This window comes from Tachyglossus aculeatus, chromosome 4, assembly GCF_015852505.1.
Source record: "Tachyglossus aculeatus isolate mTacAcu1 chromosome 4, mTacAcu1.pri, whole genome shotgun sequence".
In the NCBI taxonomy this organism is placed as follows: Eukaryota; Metazoa; Chordata; class Mammalia; order Monotremata; family Tachyglossidae; genus Tachyglossus; species Tachyglossus aculeatus.
In genome coordinates, this window is record NC_052069.1 from 119,632,838 (window position 1) to 119,655,942 (window position 23,105).

Here is a 23,105-nt window from a genome sequence, read left to right on the forward strand (position 1 = left end):
GCTGGGGGGATCCCTCCACTCCTGGATCCCCACAGACAGCCTCTCTTTCTGATTCTCCGTCTCTGTGTGTTTCTCCGCCTTTTTTTTTTATCCCTCTGTCTCCCCTCCTCCCTCTACCTCTGGCCCCCTCCCCCATTCATCTGACACCACCCCCTGTGTGTCTCTGCCTCTGCGTGTCTCTCAGCCTTTTTATACCTCTGTCTCCCCTCCCCCATTCACCCAACACCACCCCTCTGTGTGTCTCTGTGTGTCTCTCCGCCTTTTTATACCTCTGTCTCCCCTCCCCATTCACCCAACGCCACCCCTCTGTGTGGCTGTCTCTGTATGTCTCTCCGCCTTTAGAAACCTCTCTCCCCTCCCCCATCTACTCAACACCACTCTTCTGTGTGTCTCTGTGTCTCTGTCTCTCGCCTTTTTATACCTCTCTCTCCCCTACTCCTTCTACCTCTTTCCTCCCTCCCACATTCACCCGACATCACCCCTCTGTGTGTCTCTGTCTCTGTGTGTCTCTCCGCCTTTTCATACCTCCCCCCCCTTCACCCAACACCACCGCTCTGTGTGTCTCTGTGTCTCTGAGTGCCTCTCCGACTTTTTAGACCTCTCTTTCCCCTCGTCCCTCGTCCCTCTGGCCTCTCCCCCCTCCATTCACCCGACACCACCCCTCTCCGCAGGATGGGGAACCAGGGAACCGACTCCCTGGTCAAAACATCTTCCTCAACTGCCTCTTCCCGCAGCCTAGCACCCCGCCTCCGTCAGACCTCCCGGCTTCACCCGTGCCTCTTCCTAGCCCGGCCTCGACCAGAAAAGAAGAAGCCTCATTCATCCGTACATTCAATCGGATTTATTGAGCGCTTACTGTGTGCAGAGCACTACACTAAGCACTTGGAAAGTACAATTCAGCAACAGAGACAATCCCTACCCAACAACGGGCTCACAGTCTGGAGGGAGAAGAGGGGAGTAAGGAAGGAGAGGGGTGGGGGCTAGACTCCCCAATACCACTCATACAAGGCGCCTGTCCCCAATCTCCCCCACCTCCCTCCCACGAACCGCCGCCTCCCCTCCCGGACCTTTGGATCTCCTCTCCCACCTCCTGGACCCGACTCCCCGTTCTGCGTTCCCTTCCTCCTCCTGACTTCTCCCGGGCTCTTGTTTTTCAGCTATCAAACTCCCTCTTCCCCGGGATCAAGCGTTCCCCCTTTTATCCCCCGCTCCCGCCCTACCCCCGGGGACTCCTGGGGACGATCGCCCCACGCTCGCTGACGTGTCCAAAGTGCAATCGCAAAATGCCCCCTCATTAATTCATTTCATCATCATCATCATCATCAATCGTATTTATTGAGCGCTTACTGTGTGCAGAGCACTGTACTAAGCGCTTGGGAAGTACAAATTGGCAACATATAGAGACAGTCCCTACCAACAGTGGGCTCACAGTCTAAAAGAAAAAATATGGAACGCTTCACGAATTTGCGTGTCATCGTATTTCTTGAGCGCTTACTGTGTGCAGAGCACTGGACCAAGCGCTTGGAAAGTCCTGCCATTTCCCCCCGAATCCCCCCGGCCTAGCCGCATTTCGCCGGGCTGCCTGTTTTCAGGAGCCAAGGCCCCCCGCATCCTCCCCCTCCCGGGGTTGAGATTTGGCTTCGAACAACCGCGAAGAACTTTGCAATTCTCCCCTCTCCCTTGCCTCCGGACTCTGTCCCTCCCTTTCTCAGAACGACCCCTTAACTCCTGCCCTCCGAGACTCAGGCCTGGGGGCTCCCCCTCTCAAATACACTCAGACCATGCTGTGCACGCACACTGAAACGCACCCGACACGGATATTCCGCACGCACACGTCTTCTCCAATGCCAACTCGGACCCACCCTTTCCCCGTCCCTGAATTGGTACTCAATCAATCAATCGTATTTATTGAGCGCTTACTATGTGCAGAGCACTGTACTAAGCGCTTGGGAAGTACAAATTGGCAACACATAGAGACAGTCCCTACCCAACAGTGGGCTCACAGTCTAAAACCCCTCTCCCTCTCTCTCTTCTCTCCCTCCACTCCTCCTCTTCCTAACGATGTACGAACCACTTCTTAGAATAAAAATCTCCGCGCTCGGCTCCTCCTTCTTTCCTCCCTGCTCCTTCTTCCCCATTCATTTCATCCAGTCTGCTTTTAGTCCCTCCTCCCGCTAGCCCTGCCTCCGCTTCCCCTCCTGGAGCTCTCTTTTCATTTTGATTTCCCCTCTCCATTCTCCTGCCTCCTCGCTCCTGCCCCCATGGCTGCAAGCTGATCAGCAGGAGGAAAAAAAAAAAATCAGTAAACGGAGCCAGGATTCGCTACTGCCCTGAATGCCTGCAATCTGGATCAGGGAAGGGGACCTCACGGCTGAGCATGAAAAGGGTTGCTAAATTCCAGGTATCCGCACGCCTGCAGTACCTGTACATCAGCACCCAGTATGCACGCTGGACACACAGCATTCACAAGTTCCTACCGAGCAGAATAAAAGCCAGCAGCCTCCAGCTCTCAGCCCAGGAGGAACATTAACATCAGGTAAGGAGATTGTTAAGGGCCTGAGCCCCAAACCCGGTTACTCTTGTCCTTGTGCTGGGCTTAGAACTGCATATGGGTGACGATGGGGCTTTTCTCGTGTGTCTCTGCTTCTTGCCGTCCTCAAGACAGAGCCCGCTTTCCCCAGCCCCCTGAGCATCCAGGAGTTAAATTTTGGATTTTTTTTTTTGCCCTTTAAAGGAGAAGTCCTGTAACCTACTTAAGGACTGTCTCTGTGTGTGTGTGTGTGTGTTTGTGTGCACAGTTGCCTAATTTCTGGGTGGCTACCGGGGAGTTTACATGAAAAGGGATTCTAGCTCGAGGATCACGTAGCTATCCGAAAATCCGCTTTGAAAAGCTGGATTTTGCCTCCCTGTACCAGGTTTAGCCTATGAGTAGAATAATTCCCGGATCCTCCTCCGTTGGAAGAAAAAGATCTCTGAGGAGGTGGTGTCATATTCACTTAATCCAGTGTGCAGTCTGGGCAAGTGACCAGCCAATCCTTTAGGTAAATGAGACACTGTGTCTTTAAATCCTACACTGGGCTGATCGGTTTTTGTCCCTAATGGGAATTTAAAGAAACTGAGCTAGGGGGAGAGGGGTGAGGGAGGATGGGAGTGGGTGTACGGAGCTTGCTTGGGTTTGGAATCGGGGTTTATTGATCAGAGGTTTTCTCTCAACAGCAGCAAGCCTGCCTGGAGGGCTGGAAGGGAAGCAGAGCAAGTTTGCTTCTGCTCTTCTGAAGGAGATTGGCAGATAGGTAGGAGCCCTTATTTTTCCATCTTAACATTATACGATGGCCCTCAGGAGCTCAGCAGAGCTTTCTCTTTCTTGCTCCCTTGAGTGTGAAATGTCGGTGTTTCCTTCCTTTGAGATAGTTACCTTTCAGATGTAGAAAGGAGCCAGGACATTCCCGACAGAGACAAGCTTCGTATCAAATGGGACCCTCACCCTAACCTATAGCTTTGACCCTGAGACTGACCCCTTTGGGACTGTATAGATTTTTAGAAGAGAATCTAGGTTCTGGGTTCTAACTGCCCCCCCGCCCCCGCAATGGATGGCTAGTCACAGATTACCCAATTAGGACAGAGGGGGGAGGGGAGGGTGCAGTGAGAGGGACTGGATTCTGCACCGGTGGGGAGCTCTGATTTAGGAATGAAACCCTGCCATTTTGGGGGCAAGCTAATTTCAGGCTGGTGATGTTCCTAAAGTGTTATCGCTATAGATATCCACACAGATGTCCCTGCCAAGGGCAGTAGTCCCACTGGGTTGCCATTCCAAGTAAATATTTTTTTCGGCCAGATTTGTGTTTATTTCCTCCTTCCTGCCATTTGAAGCTTATCCCTTTCCCCCACCCACGAATTTGGAGCTAGGTGAGTATATCGTCCACCCCCGAGGACGCTGCTCCTCTCTGTATTTCTTCCCAGCCATTGATTTGGGTCTCATCTGCCTCCAAAATCTTTTCCCACTCAGCAGAAATGCCGTGCATACTGGGTTAAACGATGCTTTGCCTGTCTCCGGAACTCACCAGTTGTTACTTTACAAGGTAGAGGCAGACAGTCTCCAACCCCAGTGCAGAGCCAAGTGAATGCCCAGTATTGGCATAGGAAATGCCCGAGGAGTTCTGGCACAACCCAGAAGCCTCACCTTTAAGATCATCTGCTCAGGAACTGGGCTCTGACAGGAATTGGCACGTGCTTGGCTGTGATTCCATATCCATTTTTTTTCCCCTTTGGTGAGTTCTAGAAACCTGCATGGATATATGAGAATCTGCCTAGGTGCCTGAGCACACCAGCACCCATCCAACCCCAGTCCACTTTGTCAGGTTCCAGGCTCAGCATTCAAGCACTTTGCCCACCTCATAACTATCCAGCCTTAGGATAGTCCTTCATCACTAGCTATTGGCAGCCCAATCTCAGGATAATTTCCATAAGGACACTAGTTGGGAAGAGCAGTGATGACAGGATTAAGTTGTGCTATTTTCCGGGGCCTATTTAGAAATTATATAATCCCCCATCCCCAACCCTAATGAGGCCAAAATGACTACCCTCTGGAAACTTCTCATTTCAGAGACCCATTGAAAAAAGGTACTGAAAACTTTCCCTAGAGAATAAGCTTTCTGTCCCCCTCTTTTCCTCTCCTAACACACACACACACATTTACAAAAACCAACACTTCTGGTACATTCTTTGTGGAAGAGCTAAAGAATATTTGTATTGGAAAAAAAACAACAAGAAAGGGCACAGTAGATATAGTAAATGCTAGATAGAAAGGCAGCCAGCCATCTGCATTTTGAATTTGGCTATTGAGGAGGGCTTTGTATTCCGGGAAGCAGTGTGTGTTTATGCGCATTAATGCAAATATTTTAAAGGAAACCAATTTCCCCTTATTAGTCAGAAACCTGCTCACACTCTCATCTACTGTGTGTTCTTAAATGAATATTCGGGTAAGGCTTCAGCTACTTGCCAAGTTGATGGGGAGAATATCATGGCCCCCATCCCCAAATATTTTAAAACCTTTTCCCTAAAGACAAGGCTGGCCAACCCGGCTTCCAAAAGAAGAAATTAAAGAAACTACACAGTACCACAATCACGACATTAAAGGAATTAAACGGCAGTGGACAAGAACAGCTCTCGGGAACCTCAGGTACCGTTGGAGAGCATAGGTTTGCGTTTAATATGTAATTTTTCCGGGTGGAGGAGGGTGCACTGGGAACCGTTTTCTAGATCTCAAGCACTTCTGCAATAGATTCTCCTTTTATGCGGGATTTACTGTGACAGGAGGGTTCTCTGGCTCCCAGATGGGGGAGCTCTAACTCTACTTCTGCTTTGGAAGAAAACTTGCAGGGGAGAGATTAGCTTTGGCCTACTCCTCCTAAGTTCAGGCTACATCAAACATCCTGGAATATACCTGGCATGATGAAGCAGAACCTGCGTGGGGGGCTCTTTCTGTCAGAGCAGACCAAGCATCTTCTATTTTCAGGCACTCTCAGGAGAGGATAATATCGACAGAACTTTGGGGCATATACCAAGAGCTTTATCTAAGAACCACAAGGACTTAGCAAAGTGTGTAGGCTAGGCCTTAGGGAATCAGGGGGTAAGGTAGAAGGGGGAAAGGTGATTGAGTGCTTTGAAGCCTATGGTAAGGAGCTTCTGTTTGATGTGAAGGTGGATGGGCAATCACTGAAGTTCTTGAGAAGTGGGGAAACATGGACTGAGCAGTTTTGTCAAAAAAAGATCTGGGCAGCAGAATGGATCTCCTCTTCATCTTTTAAACAAGTCGGTGAAGCAGGAATAGGGAAGATATTATTTGGACTTAGGGGAGAATCTGAAGAGCAGAGAGGTTATATGTCTTGCCTAATAGTACACAGCAGGTCAGTGCCGAATCAAAATAGGAATCCAAGCTCTTTGGCTCCCACCCCTACATCTTGAGACCTTCAGAGGATTAAAAGGTGAATCTGAATGCAAGTCTCAACAAGATCCCTACATATGTGTCCCTTTTCTTTTGGAAGCTTAGGTGGCCATGAGATCGCTGAAGGTGATGGGTCTCCATTCCACTATCACCTCTCCTATAAGCGTGCCATCACATGACTTCCCATGAACCTAGTGCCAAGGTGTTAGTTATACTCTTAACAAGGAAAAAGAAAACCACAAGGAATCAATGCCAAGTTGATTGGGTTTGGTCAGAGGAGAAATAACTACCTTCTCTCCATGGCAGGGTAATCCAGCCATAGCCCTGGATCAGGACAAACATAGCAATTGCCCTCTGAGCTTTCCTATTGGGCTTCATCTGTAATCAGACTCAGTTGGTGCCTTGGTTCTGGTGTGGCAGAGATACAGCAGCCATAGTCCACAGCTATAAAAACTGTGATCTGGTCCTAGCTGAAGCACTCAAGTCCTAACTAGATGAGGAGAAGTAAGTAGTAAAACTGAAGGGGAACAGGAAGGGTGTAGATCCTTACAAATAATTAGGAAATTAAAGTGCAAAGCGGGGAAGGAAGAAGAGATTTAAGGACAATGGGAATAAGAACAAGCCGTTAATTTTAGCCTCATTTTCAAAGCTACAGGAGGTTCAAGGTTCAAAGAGCTGGAAAGGTCCAATCTCTTCCTATATGCCTATGAGGAGTTAGATGAGGGAGGGGAAAATACATTTCTATTCAAAGATAGGGGAACAGAGTCAAAGAAAGGTTAAGTGACTTGCTCAAGGTCATAGAGTAAGTCGTTGGAGATGTCAGGGTTTGAATCTAGCTCTCCTAACTCAAGAATCAATCCATTCATTTATTTTAATTTAATTTAATTTTATTTATTTTATTTTAAATCCATCTTTTTATTTTTTTATTCCAATGTTCTTTTCTTATTTTTCTTTTACTTTAGAACAAAAGGTTGTTCATATTTCCATCGGATGCTAGAGAAGGAGAGTCTTCAGGGTCTCCTTGAAGCAGGTTTCATTCTGTGTTCAAATTGAGTACACTAAGTGCCTATGAGCCCTATGTGGGAGAGAGACTGTGTCCAACCTGATTAACTTGAATGGCTGTGTCCTGTCGATTAGATAGGTTCCCACCTTGATGAAGTCCCTTGGAGGCCTGAGTGCAATTTGTCGTGGAAAGGGTACTGTCCTGGGAGTAAGTGGACCTGGGTTCTAATCCCGGCTCCATCACTTGCCTGCTATGTGACCTTGGGGCAGTCACTTCACTTTTGTGTGCTTCAGTCACTTCATCTGTAAAATGGGAATTAAGACTGTGAGCCCAGTGGACCATGTCCAACATGACTATCTCGTATCTTCCCTAGCATTTAGTACAGAGCCTGGCACTTGGTAAGTGCTTAACAAATACCGTAAAAAAAGGAAAACCAAAACAAATCCCCCAAAACCCCAAATACCTTTGATAGCCTTCCTATCTGCAGTCTCAGGCTGGACATTGATCAGGTTCACCTTTAGGATGCTTTCTTCTGCTTAAATAGCATAGCATGATGATGAACCTATTGCCAGTAGGGAAGGAAGGAAGAATGGTAGATAGATGTAGGATCCTAGAGCAGGGGTAGGGCCTCAAGAAGATGCCTGGTCTGGCCTCCTGACTCTAAGAGCACCAACTGTAAACTCTATGAAAGCAGCGATCATGCCTACCAACACTTTTTTTAAAATAGCATTTGTTAAGTGCTTGCTTATATATCAAACACCGTTCTAAACACTGGGGCAGATTCAAGTTAATCAGGTCAGACACAGTCCCTGTCCCAGAGGGAGCTCCTAGTCTAAGTATGAAGGAGAAGAGGTATTGAAGCCCTATTTTACACATGAAGAAACGGAGGCACAAAGAAGTCAAGTGACTTGCTCAAGGTCACACAAGACAAGTGGCAAAATCTGGATTAGAAGCCAGGTCCTCTGATTCCCAGGCCCAAAATGTTTCCTCTGAGCTACAGTACTTCTCAAGTGTATTGCATTGTACTATCCCAAGTGCTTAATACAAAGCTCTGCACACAGGAAACACTCAGTAAATACCAGTGATTGATCCATTGATTGATTGACTCCCTAAACCATCTAGGCCAGCTTGTAAGTGGGTCAGTGGGCAAGCTGTACCTGGGCATCCTGCCAAAAATGGTTGTTTCCATGAAAGGTGGGGTGATCTGGGATGTTGGATAGAAAATGGAAATTGTCTGAGACAATCTGTAAAGAGTCACAGTTCAGAGCAGAGATTGCTGCGGTCACAGGTGGAACTGGAGGGTGGGTTTGGGTAGAAGATTCAGTGGGAAATGGAGATGTATATTGTCTGGAACAGCAAGATGGATACAAGCTTTATGGCTGCAATCAAACTGGCTGTCTCATTGCAGGGAGAAAGGAAAAGGGTATTAAAACAAACTCTTGATAAATTATTGGAATTCTTCAGGCACTAGAAAGCTCCCTAGAAATCTGTACCCCTCCAAGCTACCAAGGGGCAGAGGAGGCAATTAAGGAAGATAATGAGGTTACAGAGAAGTTAAATTAATTATTTTCATCTGCCCGGTTGGAAGAGGGTGGTGTTGGGAAAGTTCTGTCCTTAGGGACCTTTCTATTGGAAATTGTGAGTGGCCCAGAGAAGAATGCAGTCTACCAGGAGGCGATATGAGAAACTCAAGGACAGTAAATTACGGATCTTGGGTAAGATTCATGTGAGGAGACAGAAGGGAATAAAATACAAAGAAGTGGAGATTTGGGTGAGGATATAAAATATCTCCTTGCCAGTAGCCAGTGTTCTCTGAGAACAGAGGTTTGCTCACATGGTGCTTGGCTTTGTACACAGAGCCAGGAGAGATCCTGGGAACCAGAGGCTGATCTTCACCATTGTGTCAGGGAAACAGATTCATAGGGCAATTAACAAGAGAGCCAGGCAGGCGGCATTTTTGTGTAAACTCCAAAGGTCACACCAGCACGACTCCTAGTAAATGGCTCGTCGGATCCTTGGTGAATGGCTTGTTGGATCAGCTAGAATTCTTTGCAAGGGTTAATCAGACTGACCCTCAAAGGGACTCAGGAAACAGTAATTTACTTGGCTTTTCAAAGGCCCCATGGAGGAGTTGGTGGGGATCCCTGTGAAAAGCGATGAGTCATGGGATAAAGAGAGAAATCTTGTTCCAGATTAAAAGGTGGCAAAGTAGTAGGAAGAATAGCAAGAGCCAGAGTGCAAAGCCTTCTCAGAGGAGAGCTGATTTGAAGCAGGAGTCTCTACATGGTTAATACCCAGACCAGAGTGACTGAGGGAGTGAGGCAGTGTGGTCGGTCCTAGGTAAAGAGCACGGAGCTGGGAGTCAAGAAGCCTGGGTTAGTCAAGAAGCCTGGGTTCGAATCCTGTTTCTACTGCTTGCCTGCTGGATGATCTTGGGCAAGTCATTTAACTATTCTGCACCTCAGTTTCCTCATCTGCTAATCGGGGGATGGTGTGATGTTAAAGTGAGATCATTGATCTAGTAGTGGTAACAGTATTTATGCGAAAGGGCTTTGGAAAAATTAAACCATTCATAAACCACCATAAAGTTAAGAAGCTCCAGAGAGGTTTGTGAGATCAGTCAGAGCCTTGGCAGGGACATTAAGCACAGTACAATAAGTACCAGGCCTTTTACACTGGGCAAGGTTAGCTAAATTTCTTACATATATTGGTAGACTCTGAATTTGATGAATCCACTGAGGAAAAAGACCTACCTTGGAATCATGGATAGTGCTATAAAATTGCACAGGATGGTATGTGTAGAGAAGAGGAAAGATTCCAATCAGATAAATTTCACACTTATAGGCCACCACTTAGAGGCAAGCGGGTTCGATTTTGAAATAACTCCATCAACCAATCAATCACCGGTATTTACTGAGCACTTAATGTGTGCAAAGTACTCTACTTAACACTTTGAAGAGTACAAATACAATAGAGTTGGTAAACACAGTCCCTGTTCACAAAGAGTTTACAGTTTGGAGGGGCAGACAGGCAATAAAATAAATTGCAGATGTTAATTAAATTACAGACAGACATTAAAATAAATTTCAATCCCTCAATAAGAACCACAGAGAAATTGTCACTAATAGTCATCACAGGAAAGATCAGAGGTTGATCAGAGCTGGAAGATGTCATATATACTTCTGTTCTAAAGGCAAAATAGCAAGATGGAATCACACAATCAATAATACTTGATCAAACCCAGACCTTTTACCAGCCCTCCTTTTCTTCCTCTTGTCATATCTAAGTGCCAAAATAGGTATAGGCAGACTTTTTTTTCTTTTTCCCCAGTATTAAATGACTATTTAATTGCTAGGGCCAACATGATTCCAGGTAGGTCTTTTTTCTCAAAGGATTCTACAGATTCAGAGTCTATCGAGATATATATATATATAAGAAATATATATATATAAGAAATCTGGCCTTGCCCAGAGGTTTTTGAGGCTAGTTACACCACATGGATGAATAGTACTTATCTACTGTCTCAGGATATGTACTTACCTTGTGCTGTAGTGCCTCTGAAGACACTTACCTTGCTTCAAGATGTGGAGATATTGTCTAAGGCGGTTCCCTAGCATGTCCCAAATAGTGAACCAATAGTAGAATAGAGAGAGGGCACTCCTTAGAACTGGGAGTATAGGACCAATACCAGTCTAATATTGGTTTGAAATGGGGACAGACTCCTTTTGGTGGCTAGTGCTCATAACCAGGCCAGGTGACTAATCAATCAATCAATGGTGGTGTTTATTAAATGCTTACTGTGTGGTCAGCAGTGTACTAAGCACTTGGGGGAGTACAGTGAAGTTGGTAGAAACAATAAGATGGAGTGTGTGACCATTAGGGTTCCTGGATCATACCAAAGTCCTCTTAAGGTTGGAAACTATCATGACTCCCTTCACTTGTCTGGTTTTAAATATTCTTATTTTTGTCTCTCCCTTTAAAGTGTAAATCCTTGTGGTCAGGGAATGTGTCATTTCTTTATTCTACCCTTTCCAAGAACTTAATACAATGCATCCCAAGTGCAGATTCAATAACTGCTGCTTCTACTGTTACTACTACTACTACTGCTACTACTCCTATTGCTACTACTACTATTTCTACTACTACTACTATCATTACTACCATTGGGCAGACATTGTGAATTTTAATTATTGTATTGTACTCTCCCAATCGCTTAGTTCAGTGCTCTTCACACAGTAACTGCTCAATAAAAATGATTGATTGACTGACTGCCACTACTGCTACTAGGACCACCACCATTCTTTCTTGTAGTGAAAGGGCTTTCATGCACAACTAGAAGGCCTCCATCATATCAGTAAATTAATCAATGGTATTTATCAAGTGCTTCTTTATGCAAAGCACTTTATTAAGCACTTGGGAGAGTACAATAGAACAGACTTGTTAGACACTTTCTCTGCTTACAACAAGCTTATAGTGATGTTTCTGAAATAATGGTACTAAAAAAGTCACGATTCATTCATTCATTCAATCGTATTTATTGAGCGCTTACTGTGTGCAGAGCACTGTACTAAGTGCTTGGGAAGCACAAATCAGCAACATATAGAGATGGTCCCTACCCAACAACAGGCTCACAGTCTAGAAGGAGGAGACAGACAACAACACAAAACAAGTAGACAGGTGTCAATACCATCAGAATAAATAGAATTATAGCTATATACACATCATTAATAAAATAGAGTAATAAATATGTACAAATATACACAAGTGCAGTGGAGAGGGGAAGAGGGTAGGGTAGAGGGAGGGAGGGGGCGATGAGGAGAGGAGGAGGAGGAGAGGAAAAGGGGGGGCACAGTCTGGGAAGGCCTCCTGGAGGAGATGAGCTCTCAGTAGGGCTTTGAAGGAAGGAAGAGAGCTAGTTTGGCAGATGTGTGGAGGGAGGGCATTGCAGGACAGAGGTAGGCATGGGCCAGGGGTCGACGGCGGGTCGGGTGAGAATGAGGCACAGAGAGGAGGTTAGCGGCAGAGAAGTGGAGTGTGTGGGTTGGGCTGTAGAAGGAGAGAAGGGTGGTGAGGTAGGAGGGGGTGAGGTGATGGAGAGCTTTGAAGCTGAGAGTGAGGAGTTTTTGCTTGATTTGAAGGTTGATAAACAACCCCTGGAGATTTTTGGGGAGGGGAGTGACATGCCCAGAGTGTTTTTGTACAAAGATAATCGGGGCAGTAGGGTGAAGTATAGACTGAAGCAGGGAGAGACAGGAGTATGGGAGATCAGAAAGGAGGCTGATGCAGTAATCCAGTCGGGATAGGACGAGAGATTGAACCAGCAAGGTAGCGGTTTGGATGGAGAGGAAAGGGCGGATCTTGGCGATGTTGTGGAGGTGAGACCGGCAGGTTTTGGTGATGGATTGGATGTGTGGGGTGAATGAGAGAGTGGAATCGAGGATGACACCAAGTTTGCAGGCTTGTGAGATGGGGAGGATGATAGTGCCAACTACAGAGAGGACAGGGTTTGGGAGGGAAGATAAGGAGCTCAGTCTTGGACATGTTGAGCTTTAGATGGTGGGCAGACATCCAGATGGAGATGTCCTGCAGGGAGGAGGAGATTCGAGCCTAGAGGGAGGGAGAGAGAAGGAGGGAGGGAGAAAGAATGGGGTGGGGATGTAGATTAAATCTATACCACCAAAACTTTGCACTCCTTTAATGCTTCCCAGTGAATTCTTTCATTTTATTAGGGTAGTTTAGCATCCCCATCTACAAATACAGTTTGATAGTAAAGTATTTTTACTTCTGCTTTAAATGTGGGAAAACTCAAATGGATTTAGGAAAAGGGCCACAGTCTCAGGGGAAACTGACGTTATATACAAGAGTGAAACTCAGACCTCTTTGTCCTTGTCCTAAACTTTCACCACTAGGTGACATTCCTACACAGGTGGAACCTTAAAGCAGACACAGAAAATAACACTGTAACCGTGGTATGAATTGTGATACTTGGGGGAGGAAAATGAAGCAGCTATTCAGAGCCCCCAGAACCAGCTGTTATGAGGGTTTCTCTGGTGAACATAAAGAGGCAGTTAAGCTAGAGTTAATTTTCAGATCAGGTGAGACTGAGGAGGAAAGCAGATGTTGTGGAAGTATGATCTCTGGATCAAGCAGGGGAGGTTGATCAGTGGTGTTTGACGAGCAGAAAGTCAGGCAAGAATATAGTTGACACAAGCACAAATTCTCAGAAAAATGGAAAACTAAATGCAAAGGTCTTCTGGGCTTGAGAAAGAGGCAAGTTAGCAGAGGTATCCTAATAATAACTGAGATATTTGTTAAGTGTTTACTTTGTCCCAAGCACTGTATTAAGCACTGCAGTAGATACAAGATAATCATGTCAGAGACAGTCCCTGTCCCACCTGGGGCTCACAGTCTAAGGGGTAAGGGAAAACAGGTACTGAAATCTCATTTTACAGATGAGGAAACTGTGACACTGAGAAGTTAAATAACTTGCCCACCATCACACAGCATGCAAGTGGCAGTCAAGATTAGCACATAGGCAGGGCCTCATGTTCAGGGCCATGCTCTTTCCACTAGGCCATGCTGCTTTTCTATCTTGTAGTGTCACCTGCAGTGTGCCACGAGAAGCAGTGTGGCACAGTGGAAAGATCATGGGCTATGGAGTCAGAGGTCACGGGTTCAAATCCCGGCTCCTCCAATTGCCAGTTGTGTGACTTTGGGCAAGTCACTTCACTTCTCTGTGCCTCAGTTACCTCATCTGTAAAATGGGGATTAAGACTTTGAGCCCCCCGTGGGACAACCTGATCACCTTGTAACCTCCCCAGCGCTTAGAACAGTGCTTTGCACATAGTAAGTGCTTAATAAATGCCATCATTAGTATTATTATTATTATTATTAACCTCCCCAGCACTTAGAACAGTGCTTTGCATATAGTAAGTGCTTAATAAATGCTATCATCATTATTATTATGAGACTGAGTTTCTAGAATAGCTCAGAGTTGGAGAAGAAAGTTGGGATGAAAGGGAGGAGAAAGTTGTGGATGAAGGAAGCATTTTTAATCCTGAACTCAGAGGTGACATTTTAGTAAAGGAATTGTCTTGTAACTCATGGCTTCCCAGCTCAACTGTTTGAATCAGATTTGTGTAAGGGAGTGATTAGATGAGTCTGGGCACATAGCATAATTGGGTTTCTGACAGCTTGATTTTCTGTCCAGCAATAAATCAACTGTAAACTCTTGAAGGAAGGAAATGTGTTTACCAACTCTGTAATATTGCACTTTCCCAAACTCTTAGCACAGTATTCTGCATACAGTAAGTGCTGGATAAATATGATTGATTGATTGATTTACTGAGCACCTATTGTATGCAGAGCACTGAGATTGAGGGCCCTAAATAGCATTACCTAAGGGTTGATCTGCATGATAAGGGGGATATAAAAACTCATCATAGGGAATAAGAGATTGATCATACTTGGGTAGTTATTTATTTAGTTTTCAACTGGGCAGTCTCCTACCTGGAACTGGAAGTAGGACTGGATGCTTTTATGACTTTTTTTTTCATTCAAAGACCCAAGTCTCCCTCTGCCCCATCTTCTGCAGCTGATATCTATGGGCCTAACACAAAAAAATTCCTCCCAGAGAAAATGCTCAATAAATACTCTCGATTGATGCAGAATCTAGCTCTGACATGTGTCGTGGACCTGGGAGTAGAATGCACAGGCTCTGGAGTAAGTGGGGATTTGGGAGCTCCTGGGTGAAATATTCTAGCATCATCCAAACTTGGACTTCTTTTTGCAAAATGGCACCTGTGATGGAATCGTGCTATGCATTTTGCCCATTGTAATACAAGCAGTGTCACATGCACCTCTTTTTCCGGAATTTGTGGGGTCTGACAGTGACAGTCCTAGTTGCACATTAGAAACAGGCTTAGAAAGGAGAAACTGAATTCTTGTCTAAGTCGTGGCTTCTTGATTTTTAAATATATTTGTTTGGTCAGGTGGATCATTTATGCCATTTATGCCTTCTCTGCTAAAGCTTTTCCCTTAGGTGAGAAACTCTGACATATTATGCAACACCTCAGGTTCTTGCTACTTTTTCCTCTTATTGCTATGAGAATGGTATTATACTGCACTAAATGCTAGGGTAGATACAAGTTAATCAGATTGGACACAGCTCAGGTCCCACATGGGGCTCAAAGTCTTAATCCTCATTTTACAGATGAGGTACTGAGGCCTAGAGAAGGTATGTGACTTGTCCAAGGTCATACAGCAGACAAGTGGCAAAATGGGATTATAATTCAGGTCTTTCTGACTCCAAGATCTGTGCTCTATCCACTAAGCAGTGCTGCTCCCTTAATTAATTGTAGCACATTGAGCCCCATGTGGTACAGGGTCTGTGTCTAATTTGTTCATCTTGTATCTACCCCAGAGCTTAATGCAATCAGTCAATCATATTTATTGAATGGTTACCATGTGCAGAACACTGTATTAAATACTGGGGAAAGTACAGTGTAACAGCATAACAGACACATTGCCTGCCCACAGTGGATTTACAGGCTAGAGGGGGAGAACAGTACTTGGCACAAAGTCAGTGCTTAACAGATATCATTATTATTATTATTATTATTATCACTATTTTATTTTTATTCAGTCATTATTGAAGGTTGATTGTGTGCAGAGCACTGAACTAAGAACTTAGGAGAGCACATTGGATTTGGTAGACATGAATCCTGCTCTCAAGGGCGTTATGATCAAGTGAGGAGCTTACAATGCACTGTTCAAACTGTATAGTTGGTTCTCCTCTCAAGGGAACCCCAGCAGAAGATGAGGGCAAAGATAATAGCAAAAAGGGAGTGGCTGACTTGTCCAAGGACACAATAGTGCTCATGAAAATGTCAAGGGATACAACAGGGGAGTCCCATAACACAATTTTCCCTCAGCCATTTAGGTTGTGAATTTTAGAATGGCTTCTTCTCTATACGATTTAGTTTATTTTAATTGAGGTTTAGGGCCTCCTGTGGTGAAACCTTTTGAATTCCATTTTTATTTCTATCCCATATATTTTGGAGAAGTTGGTGGTAAGGAAGGAGATGGGAAGGAGCCATCCCATTGAATGTTTGCTTCATCAACTTTGTTTATTACTTAGTTAAGTATTCATGGTCATAGAGGATAGAATCATGGCTTTTGAATTATTTGGTAATATAGGTCGTGAGTACCTGAGGGATTAATAAATAAAATTTTGATTCACTGGATGATTTTCCATTTTGGTAAGAAATATCTTTCTACAAAAATATGAAGAGCTGGCATTGATCTGTGTGATTCTGCTCATCTTTGTGTGAATAGGATCTTTTGATAGCAGAAAAATAATTTGCAGGTTTACTCATCTACTCTGTGTGTGTGAAAACTTCAAATCCAGTGGGCTTGCCCTGATTTTCAGAGCAGAGGCCTTTTTTTGGCAGTTGCAGGAAGAAGAGTTATGGACAGTATTTGTAAGAAGAAAGGGAATCCTGTTACATTTTAGAAGACCAAAATCGTATGTGTGATTGTGAGTTGCTAGGTGTGCATTTGTGAGGGAGAGGAAGGAGAATGTGTGTGAACGTGAGGGTATGTAAGTGTGAGATTGCGTGGAAGAGTGAGTTTAAATGTAAGTCTTTGTGAGATTATACACAAGAACAAGGATAAGTTTAAATGTGCGTATCTAAGTGCGCCTTGTTCTCGCCTGTCCCGCAGTCGACCCCCGGCCCACGTCATCCCCATGGCCTGGAATGCCCTCCCTCTGCCCATCCGCCAAGCTAGCTCCCTTCCTTCCTTCAAGGCCCTACTGAGAGCTCACCACCTCCAGGAGGCCTTCCCAGACTGAGCCCCCTCCTTCCTCTCCCCCTCGCCCCCCCCTCCATCCCCCCATCTTACCTCCTTCCCTTCCCCACAGCACCTGTATATATGTATATATGTTTGTACATATTTATTACTCTATTTATTTATTTTACTCGTACATATCTATTCTATTTATTTTATTTTGTTAATATATTTGGTTTTGTTCTCTGTCTCCCCCTTCTAGACTGTGAGCCCACTGTTGGATGGGGACTGTTTCTATATGTTGCCAACTTGTACTTCCCAAGAGCTTAGTACAGTGCTCTGCACACAGCAAGCGCTCAATAAATACGATTGATTGATTGATTGATTGATTGTATAAATGCCCAGGGTGTTCAAGACCACTAGATATAGGAGAATCTGCTTGCTAGTGTAATCTTTTTATGATCCCGGCTCCCTCTAGTGGCTACAATCTCAAATCCATATAAATCCAAGGAGCAGAGTTAAATGCTTTTAGGAAAATGAGTGAAGCTGGAAATGGGGAAGTTAAGAAGAACCTACAGAAGGGGGAAAGGGCCAAAAGAGATGAGGATGATAGGGAAGATGTGCCAGGAAAGTTGAGGGGGAGAAGCTCCTTTGTTATGAACCCCTGAAGAGAAAGTTCTCTACTGGCAGCCATCTTAAGTCCCACAAATTTGAGTTTTCCTTTACCCAGCCAAGGCACATAATAATAATAATAATAATAATAATAATAATGACATTTGTTAAGCACTTACTATGTGCAAAGCACTGTTCTAAGCGCTGGGGAGGATACAAGATGATCAGGTTGTCCCACGTGGGGCTCACAGTCTTCATCCCCATCTTACAGATGAGGTAACAGGCTCAGAGAAGTGAAGTGACTTGCCCAAGGTCACACAGCAGACATGTGGCGGAGCCGGGATTCGATAAAAAGCTTGTTTCTCTGGTGTGATGCTAGTGTCACAAATGTGGTACACCAATCACTTTCACTGCTCTAGGTCTTAGTTTCTGCTCCATCTGTTAAAGAGAAGACATTTTCTGGGCCATACTGTATTCTTCTCCAAGTACTGCTGTGCTGGATGTATAAAAAGGGATTTAAGGAAGCTAGTGAAAGAAAGGAAGGGCTGAAATGCCTGTAAAGGCTTCAGGGACACCAACAACTAGAGAAACCTCTCCGGGCTGAGGGGCAGAGAGTCCTAGGATTGAAACTAATCTCTGCTGGTTGTGCAGTCTTTCTTTTCCTCAAAATCACATCATCTCCCCCTTTCTAAAAACCCCACAGGGAAGGAGATACACTGCACTCTTTTTAGGTAACCCAATCAAGGGTTGGAACCTTCAACATTGGAAAGGGCTGATGAGAAGTTAAGAGAAACGGGGATAAAATCACCTCAGAAGTTCTGGCAAAGAGGTTGAGGACATTAGCAATTTATTTTAGGATCTCAGATTGTCATCATGTGTATTAAAGATTATATCAAGCTGAAAAGGCTTTAAAAGGGTCTTTTGTCAAGATAGAAAGGAAATCAGGAGTTTGCGTGTCTGTGTGTTTTTTGTTTGAGAGAATATTCGGTGAGGCAGGGGTTATAGTTAGTGCTTTTTGCAAACCAGGTTTCGCTTGTTGCCAGAGATTAGGCTAACATCTGGTAGGTGGGTTGAATATCAAAGGATTAGCACCTGAATCCAAGATGCTTCTTGAATTCTCACTGATGTTCCAAAGTTCATCAGCAGCACATTCTTTTTTTCAGAAGGAAATGGCAGGGCCATGAAAGGTGGGAAGGAGGCTGCTTCAGGACTGGGGATAAAGGAGCTGAAATTTGAAATAATAGAAAGTCATGTCAAGGGTTTTTTTTATAATGGAGGGGTACTGTTAAATAGTCATAGTACTGAGTTATGGAAATCTTAGGTATTGGGTGTGGATGCTGAACTGATCTTCTGCCTCGGTGCTTTTTCTGACAGAAAGAAGGTGTTTTGAAAATTGGATTAGAGACTTCTGAATGTTCAGGAGGTGAGGTGAAGAATGGAGCCTTACAGACGGAAGGGTGGGTGGATGGGTGTGCTAGCGGGGATGTGAATTCCAGGCAATTGGGTTGTCACTGAATGTTCAGGGAGGAGTAAGGCTCTGAGATCCATTCCCGCTTCTGCTCTTTGTTCGGGCAGAGTATTTGTGTTCACAAACTAGATGATTTGGGGAAAATTCACTTTTCCCTGAAATATCTAGATAATTAAATCCAAAGGTCTTCTGTGTATTGTTATCATTTTTGTTGTTGTTATATACTAAGGCCTGGACAGTCTGAATCTATTGCCCAGTTAGAGCTGGGGTGTGTCTCATTTTCCATCTCTTGGCAACAATCACTTTGTCACACTTTATTGAGATTTCACAAGAAACAAACAGCTGGGTTGCCTGGTAAGCCCTTTATGAGCTATGAAAAGAATGAGTTAGCAAAAAGGTGTTTAATGGAGGGGATGTTTCCAGCTAGGAGACAGCTATTTAGGTGGAGAGGATGCAGCAGGAAACTTGCAAAATGCCAAATCTTTATTGGTTCCGATTTATGGGTGAAGGGAGTGCAGAGAGCGAGATGGCAGCCAACTAACTGGAGGGACCAGCCCTTTGAGGGAGAGACAAAGTCAGGCAGAGTAGGCACATCTCTTTGGTGCAGCTGAATGGATTGAAAGACCTCTTGACCCCTCCCCCCAGAACCACCAAGGTTCCAAAGACTTGCATTCTTTATCAAAGAGGAGTTTTAACCTGATGTTTCTAGTTCACTTTCCACTGACTGTATGTCGAGCCCTAGGGTCTGAGTCTAGACAGGTGTTTGGCTCTGTTATTTTGCTCTTCCCCACAAACCATGTCCCTGAAACTACCGTGAAACACCACAGAGTTCCAGACTTAACCTGGATGGCCTTGGTGACCCCAGGGATTCCTCCGCAATAGATCCAGCCTCTTATGGAAATGGAATAGGTAATTACAATACCCTGCTGATAGCCCAGGCCTCGCATTACTATATTCAAAAGGAGCAGACTTTTTGTAGGCTGGTTTGTGCTGATCTGATAAAAACTGAAAACCAGAGGGATTCTGATTACCTGTTAAGGAGGCACGAGGGATGGTGACATCAGGCTCTTGCATCGAGACATCCCACTGATGTTAGTTTCCGAGGAGGTTTGTTCACAAGTAGGATTAGGAAGATTACTTAGGGGTTTCAGGAGAGTTAAAGTAATTTCCCAAGAGGGTCTGTCAAGTTGCTATCCATTTCGGCTGAGGATTTGGCCCACCTGCACAGGACAGAAAACAAATCCTGATCTCAGGGGAGACAACAGGAACATGATAAAGGGCAGTTGTGGTATTTAAGAAAGACCAAGGACTTGATAACATGGAAAATGAGAAGCAGTGTGGCCTAGTGGAAAGAGTACAAGCCTGGAAGTCAGAGGACCTGGGTTCCAAAACTGGCTCCACCATTTGCCCGCGGTGTGACTCCAGCACTTGCTTGGCACATACTAAGTGATTAACAAATACCATAAAAAAGGAAAGATATAGAAATGAAATGGAGGCTCTGGGCCATGCTCAGTCTGACCTGAATCAAATTAGAGGCCTGGCCCAAAAGGTGAGGAGAATCAAATTGAACTCATTGTTTGTAGCACCTTTCACCCTCTTTTTAATTAGGTTTCCTTTCATATCTGTTCTTCTTCTCCCCCATTAGACTGTAGTCCCTTAAGAAGAAGTGATCATACCTTCTAATTCTATCGTAGGTCCTCCAAGTGCCTACTAGAGCGCTCTCTGTTCACTGGAGATGAACATATGAGGATGACACCTATCTCTGTTCTGGCTGGGTCCTGTCCAACCTGACTTTGAGGAGGGGGAAGGCAGAAACTGACACCAAAATGAAAGCCTCTGAGCTGGCTCAATTGTCCCTGTGAATTGCTGGGTTGTGTAATCTGTGTATGGCACAGAGGAACTTTATACTATCATTATTATGGTACTTGTTAAACACTTACTATGTGTCAAGCACTCTTCTAAGCACTGGGGTAGTTATAAGTTTATCAGGTGGGAAACATTCCTCATCCTACATGGGGCTCAGTCTAATTTAAAGGGAGACCAGGCATTGAATTCCCATTTTACAGATGAGGAAACTGAGGCACAGAGAAGTTAAGCGACTTGCTCAAGATCATGCAGCAGGCAAGAGGCAGAAGCAGGATTAGAAATCAAGTCCTCTTACTCCCAGAACTATGCTCTTTCCACTAGGCAGTGCCAACTGTTGAGAAGTTATTGGTTTGACTGAGAAACTGTGATAATAATAATAATAAATAATGATAATTCTGGTATTTGTTAAGCACTTACTATGTGCCAAGCATTGTTCTAAGCGCTGGGGTAGACACAAAGTAATCAGTTGTCCCCCGTGGGGCTCACAGTCTTAATCCCATTTTACAGATGAGGTAACTGAGGCACAGAGAAGTTAAGTGACTTGCCCAATGTCACACAGCTGATAAGTGGCCAAGCAGGATTGGAACCCATGACCTCTGACCCCCAAGCCCGTGCTCTTTTCACTAAGCCATGCTGTTGAATTTGCCTGGTGCCATTGTCCTGTGAAAACTGGGATTATGGGAAAGGGGAGAAGAAATCAAGACCCAAGCTCCATCCAAGTCTAAGCCTTCCTGTCACACCCCAGTTTACAAGTCAGAGTTTGGGCTTGTGGGAATCTCCCAATAAGGACAATGAGTCCATGATGGTGGAGAGATATGGATCTTCAACATTATCCACAGCCATACAGGTTTATAGAAATCCATACACACGTTACACACATGAATATTCAGACTCCATAGAACTTCTTAGGGAAGCAGCTTGGCTTAGTGGTTTTAGAGCCCTCCCTCTAACACCAACCTTTTGACTTCTGTTATCAACGGGAAGTAAAATGTCAGCAATTTTACAATTCAATTGTAAAATTCAAATGTCAGCAATTTCAGGGACCAGAAATTTAATGATGGTGATGAGGATGATGATGGTGAAGTCATCCATCATTTCTTTAAAAATAATAGATTAGTCTCAGTCCAGTCGCAAAGACTAGATCGAAGATTTGCGTGAAGGATTTAAATATAGTGCTAGTGGTTTGTGCAGCCCCACTTTACTCTCTCACTGTTTCCTGCCAGTTATGTTCCCACTGGGACAGTAGAGTGCAATAAGCAGTGGGGGCAGATGGGGGTGCAGGAAATCAGAAAGTGTTTGAAGGAATTATACTTAAAAAAAACATTTTCACCCCAAATGACTGTAGCATAGTACCGGCGTAGTGCTAATGCGAAGGCCATTAGGCAGTTGCCCCTGCAATCTTTGTCACCCATGAGAGCCAACATTTTTCAGGATTTCCACTAAGCCTGCCTACCTCTAAAGACACCCTAGGTGGATTTTTGGTCAAACCCCTAGCTCTAATGACAGAGCCCTGCAGGTCATTCACCTTTTTCTTGCTCTTCCTTTTTTTAAAATGGTATTTGTTAAGGGCTTACTATGTGCCAGGCTGTGTACTAAGCACTGGAGTAGATACAAGCCAATCACGTTGGACACAGTCCATGTCCCATATGGAGCTCAGTATTTTAATCCCCATTTGACAAATGAGGTTACTGAGGCCCAGAAAAGTGATGTGATTTACCCAAGGTCACAAAGTAGGCAAGTGGTGGAGCCGGGACTGGAGCCCAGGTACTTCTGACATCCAGGCCCGTGCTCTATCCACTTGGGCATGCAGTGTCTTTCTCCCTGGTGAGAGGTGGATCAGACTTTAGGTATCAGCTCATCTCAGTGTCTATTCAGGAAAATTTCCTTTCCCTGGAGTGCAAATTAGGGACCTTGGGATTGGGGATCATGATGAATTTGTTGATTGGGTCAACTGTTACTTAATGTTTAATAAGCAATTGAGGTTCCAAGTAAATCTTATGCTGAGTTTATCACCTCTTATTCTTCTTCCTAGTGCATCAATGTCATCCTCTAGGAGGATCAGCTGCAGACAGAAAAGATGAAATCTATATTTGTTTTTCAATGCTTACCTTTTATCCCTAAGAGAAATAAGATTCAAATCCTCTACTTGTCTCGTTCCCAATTCTCATATGAGGCTCAAATCTGAATCTTGAACAGTAGGCTCTGGGTGATTTTAAGTCAGCTGAACAGTACAAATGTTTCTTTTGCATGCTCAGGCCACAGTTTAGAAGATCCAGTACTTGGAAGAGCATTCACCATTTCATCTCTCAGAATCCAATAATATTGGTGGCATTTGTAAAGTGGGTACTATGTGCAAGGATGGTATTAAGCATTTGGGTGGACAGTCAATCAATCAATTATATTTACTGAGCACTTACTGTGTA

General features: G+C 44.6%; 1 protein-coding gene across 3 annotated transcripts in view; it reads left to right on the forward strand.

The window, feature by feature from the left end:
* Positions 1-2,211: 2,211 nt before the first annotated feature.
* Positions 2,212-23,105, forward strand: part of BRINP1 (BMP/retinoic acid inducible neural specific 1) — a 135,020-nt gene continuing 114,126 nt past the window's right edge. Inside the window, exons 1-2 of one of the 3 annotated variants that reach the window (XM_038745915.1) lie at positions 2,212-2,536; positions 3,217-3,293. The gene's annotated coding sequence lies outside the window, so the exon portion shown is untranslated. The remainder of the gene's footprint in view (positions 2,537-3,216; positions 3,294-23,105) is intronic. The other 2 variants (XM_038745916.1, XM_038745917.1) reach the window with 2 other exon arrangements.